This window comes from Lagenorhynchus albirostris, chromosome 2, assembly GCF_949774975.1.
Source record: "Lagenorhynchus albirostris chromosome 2, mLagAlb1.1, whole genome shotgun sequence".
In the NCBI taxonomy this organism is placed as follows: domain Eukaryota; kingdom Metazoa; phylum Chordata; class Mammalia; order Artiodactyla; family Delphinidae; genus Lagenorhynchus; species Lagenorhynchus albirostris.
This window is the reverse complement of record NC_083096.1, coordinates 77,809,746-77,815,735: the sequence shown is the minus strand read 5'-3', so window position 1 is coordinate 77,815,735 and position 5,990 is coordinate 77,809,746. Positions and strand designations below refer to the sequence as shown.

The 5,990-nt window shown below is 48.3% G+C and overlaps 1 long non-coding RNA gene across 2 annotated transcripts; it reads left to right on the top strand.

The window, feature by feature from the left end:
- The first annotated feature begins 700 nt into the window (after positions 1-700).
- LOC132515983 (uncharacterized) lies at positions 701-5,665 on the top strand. 2 transcript variants are annotated; one of them, XR_009539226.1, is made up of 4 exons: positions 701-901; positions 1,620-1,710; positions 5,172-5,291; positions 5,518-5,665. It is a non-coding gene; the product is annotated as an uncharacterized LOC132515983 (long non-coding RNA). The 2 variants fall into 2 exon arrangements; XR_009539227.1 differs by lacking the exon at positions 701-901 and adding an exon at positions 1,284-1,421.
- The last annotated feature ends 325 nt before the right edge of the window (positions 5,666-5,990 follow it).

The following is a 5,990-nucleotide window of genomic DNA, read 5'->3' as shown; positions in this document are numbered from 1 at the left end:
TAATTGTCTGCTCAGGGGCCCCTGAGGCTCCCCAAAACTGTTACCTGCTGCTCTGTGCACAGACAGCCTCCAGCCCAGCTGCTGGGGTTGCATCACCTGCAGCTAAAACAGCCCTGGCGGCCAAAAGGCAACACAAGGAATCTAAGACACAGGGACCCAGAGAGCCTCTTTCATCTCCCTGTTGCCTTTTGGAAGCACGGTGCTTCTGCCCACAGGGAACACCCTGTGCGGTTTTCTCTCTTGAGTCTGATCTGCTCCTATTCCCGGAATACCTGTGCCCTTCCTTCCCTAAAGATTTACACAGTCCCGTCCCCCCCCCCCACTCTACTACTCTCTTCCAATCACTCCCACTCGCTACTGCTCTAATACCCCTCTGGGATGCAGGCTGGGGTGCCCTGCTGGTATGTGCCCCAACAGGTTTTTCCGTACCAGCTTCCAAATAAGCCTGGAGCCTTGTCTGACCTGCCCCCACCCCCACGCCCCCAGGGAGCTGGAGTCAGAGGCAGAGCCAGGTCAGAAGCTGGACTTAGAGACTGGGCTTCTGTGGTCCCACCTGGCCCCGCCGGGACGGCAGTGCACAAAGCCTCCTGTGTCGGGGCTGAGCTGCTGAGAGGCCAGCGGAGTTCTCTGCATGGGTTAAGGCCAGTTCCTGGGAGGAGAGATGCTGGGTAGGGAGGTGTTGGCATGTGGGACCCGGTACAGCCTGGTCCTCTCCCACATTTGGGAGGGGCCAGAGCCTGAGAGGATAGCTGGGCTGGTCTGCTGGAGAGGTCATCTGACTGGCTGTTCAGCTTGGGCTGCACACACACCCTCTCCTGTACCAGGCCACACAGGAGCTGGTGCCCATACACGGTACGCCACCAGGCTCTGAGGACACCCACTTCGCCCCCAGCGCCTCCGGGTAAGCACTGGACCTGGGCTCTCATGCTGCGGCTGGGGGTGGCTGGAGGAACTTGTTGATCACCTGGGGGAGGGAGAAAGGAGTTTTCCTTTTCTAACATGAGTGCCTGCTTCCTTCTCCAGGCACCCATGTACCCACAAGAACACATACTCATGTCAGCTCAGAGATTGCACCTGCTGACCTAAAGATCCCAGCTGGAGACTCCGAGGGTGAAAGGCGCACAGTGGTGGAAGCTCTGTGGGCAGGGCGTGGGGTTTACTTGTAGGTTGGGGCTGAAGGTGGGGGAAAATGCGGTTATCTCCCGCCCCACATACTTAATCCTGCTGCCTCGCCTCGCCTCCCTTACACTGCCCCAGGAACACCCAGCCAGGCCATGGAAGGAAGGGAGGTGACCTCAGAAGGGGATCATCCACCTCAGACCAAGGGCTGGGGAGCCTTGGGACCAACCCTAGAGTCTGGGAGGGTTTGTTTGGTGCTAGTTCTAGCAGCATCCCTGATCAAACTTGCTTCCAGAAGGATGGTGAGTGGTGGGGAAGGTGGAGGCTCGCCTCTTACCCTCCACTTGGGCTCCCAAACCTGCCAAGCAGGTTGTTCTTTTTTTCTGCAACAAAGGAGAGGAATGGGTAAAGGGAGTCCAGGCTCCGGGACCTGGGGTCAAAAAGCGGCCCAGAAAGGCTGGGACGTTCCCCTGAATTGGCTCCTATGTCCCTCCCCCCAGGGCATCCAGTCGCACCATGTCTGTGACCAGCAGGAAGATGGGACTATCCCTGGCTCAGGAGATCCTCAGCCACCTGGGCCTTGCCAACAAGGTAGGCGCTGCTGGGATTGTAGGAATCTTTTTTTTTTTTTTACATCAACACAGGGGCTGGGGGGTGGGACGGGGAATAGGAAAGGGAGAGCTGGCCCTGAGGCCATGCCCAGGGCCTGGCCGGGGCACTGGGGAATGGGCAGACTTTGGTACCCCCGTGCTCTTACAGACCGCAGCTTGGGGCATCCTCAGAACCTTCTTGAGCTTCAGTAATAGACAAGGATGCGCAGAGGCTGCCAAGGGCCATTGCAGGCCAAGGTGAGCCCCTTCCCTCTGCACTTGGGCATATTACCTTTTAGAAACCAGTCTGTAGACCGAGAAGGAGCCCGGAAGGAGGAACTGACGATACTCCATAGAGTATCTCCTGGGCAAGAGAGAGGAGGTTTCACGCTCCTGCCAATGTAACAATCTCATATTATTCTGTAAACATAGAGCAGCTCTCTTTTCCTAGGTTTACAAACTGTCTTGTGAAGAGTAGAGGAGGGAGCTGTGGTTAGAGATAGGTTAGTTGACCCACCAGGGCACCAAAGCTAAAATTTTGGGCCCAATTAATGTCTAGGTGGCCAAATACAGATATGGATTCAGTTGCCAGAATGAGGATGGTGATAACACTAGAAAAAATAGCAAAAGAGCCACCATTTCTTAGGGGCTCCTTGTGTGCCAGGGCCTATGCCAAGCACATTACACATTTCAGTGAATCCTCACATCCACACTCACATCCTTGTTTTATAGATGAAAAAACTGAAGTACAGAGAGGTTAACTACCTTGCCCAAGGTCACACAGCTATTAAGTCACCTAGTCTCCTACAATACACATAATGATCCTATAGGACATGTAACTGCCATGTATCAACTCCTGGTCTATATCATAGGTGTTGGTCTATCCTATAAGCTATAGCATACTCTTGGCACCCAAGACCACCTTTCTCCACACTGGTCAGACTTTGTTCCGTATTATCCAAACTTAAATTGGCGATCTTGGTTTGAGGAATTTCATAAACAGAATCCGGTCATTGTGCTCGTTGAGCTAGGTCTCCTAGTACAACTGTCCCCCAAAACTTATAAATAAAAAAGCTCACCAAAAATTTGAAGATGGAGTAGCTTTTTGTATACTGGTTGAGAAACCATCATGCCTATTAACAGCTATTCGACAGTACATAGAAGCATTTATTTTATCATCCAGAGATTTCCATTTTGATTACTGTACCCATCCAATAAAGCCTGTACTTTTATAATGAGTGAACACTAAGATTCATTTGAAGAGTTGTGGTTATCTAGATTCCTGTCATAAAAACAAACTTATACCACAGGACTCTGTAATCCAAATACTTTACAATCATCTATTGCTGGTAGACTCTTGGATGTACATGCCCGATTTATCTTAGACGTACGAGTCAAAAAATAATACAGGCCTATTTTTCTGAAAAACAATTTTAAAAAAGGAAAAAATCAAGACACTTCCAAACTATTCTTTTATGAGAGAAATGTGAAAACATAATTGCGATGAATATTTATTCAGAAAAATGACCTTTAAATGACAGCTGATTCAGGACAAATTCAGACCAATCTGAACCATAAAATGAAGGTTCATTATAAAGATCCTAGGGCAGTATGAGATGCCAAATATATTCTCAAGTAACAAGACAAGAATTATGTTTGATACAGGTTTGGTATAGAGGTACTTGTACACCATTGGGAATATTCAGTTAATGAGTGACTCCTACCCCAATTCTATAACTATGGAGTAACAAGAGTTGGAAGAAGGGAAGAATGGATACTGGGAAGCATTTGGCAGTCTTCATCACAACATAAAACCAAGGATACATGGAATTCAAAAGAGTAGCCATCAGGGAATTCCCTGGCGGTCCAGTGGGTAGGGCTCCTTGCTCTCACTGCTGAGGGCCTGGGTTCCATACCTGGTCAGGGAACTAAAATCCCACAAGCCACAGCCAAAAACTAAATAAATTAATTTAATTTAATTTAAAGTGCAAAAAAACCAAAACAAAACAAAGAGTAGCCATCAGGCCCACTGACAATTAGGTAATGAATGAGTCCAAATAAAATATAGCATCCTGTATTCACTTCATCATTTTTTTGTTTGTTTCTTTGTGGGAGTTTATGATCTGTGGGGTTGCCCTAAGTGTAGGTGTCAGGCAGTTCTGGGAAGGGTCTTAGGAGTCAAGTGACTGAGATAACTCTGAAAAAGAGGATAATAGGAAATGATGACAGCACCAGTGCACAGCTCATGACACAAACAGGTTTTTTGCAACCCCCCCAAATTTTTTTTTAACATTTCTTTCCTTTTTTGTTTTTAATATTTATTTATTTATTTGGCTGCACTGGGTCTTAGCTGCAGCATGCAGGATATAGTTCCCTGACCAGGGATCGAACCTGGGCCCCCTGCTTTGGGATTGTAGAGTCTTAACCACTGGACCACCAGGGAAGTCCCCAAAATATTTTATTATAATCAGTTATAGCTCATGATTTGAATATGTACTATATCTCTAGTATTTCTAAACTGAACCCTCCATTACCATCTTTAACCAAAAGGCAAGAGAGGCCTGGTGCAGGTATGAGAGAAGGACAGTGATGCTGAACCCCAGGGGTCCAACCAGGAGAAACTGATGTATAAAGATGAGGATAACAAGACGACCCTGGTAGGTCAGGATCAGAACGGGAAGTCACATGACCCTGCTCCCTATCAGAGCCCCATCAACTCAGTTTAGGGACAGGGTGGGTGTATCCTCCTTGGACTTTCTCGAACTTGTAAGTTAAAAACAGTCTTTCTGGATTTCATGCTGTAAATCTTTTTTTTTTTTTTTTTAAGATTTCTTTTTTAAGATTTTTTTTTTTTTTTTGGCTGCATTGAGTGTTGCTGCACGCAGTCTTTCTCTGGTTGTGGAGAGCGGGGGCTACTCTTCATTGTGGAGCGCGGGCTTCTCATTGAGGTGGCTTCTCTTGTTGCAAAGCACGGGCTCTAGTCGTGCGGGCTTCAGTAGTTGTGACATGTGGGCTCAGTAGTTGTGGCGCATGGGCTTAGTTGCTCCGCGGCACGTGGGATCTTCCCGGACCAGGGCTCGAACCCGTGTCCCCTGCACTGGCAGGCAGATTCTTAACCACTGCGCCACTAGGGAAGTCCCTCATGCTGTAAGTCTTTATAGGTGGCAAGTCTCCTCTATCTTTTCTTGAGTACCTGCCCTTGGAGCGAGGTACTCAAGAGCGAGGCTCTAAGCTAGTGGCAGGGCCAGGAAAGACGTGGATGGAACAAGTAATTGTCCAGTAGTATTCCCCACAGCAATCGATCTTTCCTGCCACATCATTACCCTTACATAATGCATATTTCTCTTTTCCTTGACTCTCTCTTCACCAACACTCCCTAGAATAATTCACCATGTGGCCCAATCCCTAGTCTGTGAGAATGTCACTACCACCACATCCACATTCTCTTTCTTCCTCTACCAGGAAACTGAGACAATTACCAAGTTTTGATGCGTATCCTTATTTCTCGAAGTGAGACTGATCTTCAAGTATCTGAGCTGAGTTCAAAAGAAATTTGGGAAGTCCCTCTACTCTTCCCTCCAGGTGAGACTTCGCTGGTTCTTAACCTGGAGCCCCGGAGCTTCACCCCTAACCTCCACACCGCACACAGTGGAGCACAGTCATGTCCTGGGGAACTCATGGGTCTTTGGTGAATTTAGTGCAGGACTCCGGGCACCACACAATCTCTGGGCCAGCACGAGGGAGAGGACAGAGTGCCTAAGCCATAGTGGTGGTGGGTCTTTCTAATACTTGACTTTCTTGTCTGCAGAATGCAGTGAAAGGGAACTGCCGGTCAGCCCTACTTGCCCTGTGCAGGGCTGAAGACCTCTGAGAACTCATCCCCATATGACCTTCAAGAATCTGAGATTCCCATGTATGGGTGAGCCTGCAGGAGACCAGCTGGGCCTCCAAATAAAATAACCCCTCACTTGAGCACCACATGTTCCAGCTTCTTGTGGAGTCTGGAACTCCAAGTTCCTCTTAAATCCCTTAATTTCCCTCATTTCAAAGTGATATCTGCACCTGGGTCCCCTAGCTCTGTCTTGGGTATGCGATAATGGGATCTCTTTGATAGTTTCTGCTCTACTCATTCTTTCCGTATTCTGGCCAGCACATCTCACTGATATTTGAATTCTTTTGGCAAACGTCACTGTCATTTGTGTTCCCTGATTGAAGTTTGGGTGGAGCAGGACATGGGCTGGGAGGAGGCCTTGAAGCTGGAGGTGCCTTTCATGTTGGATA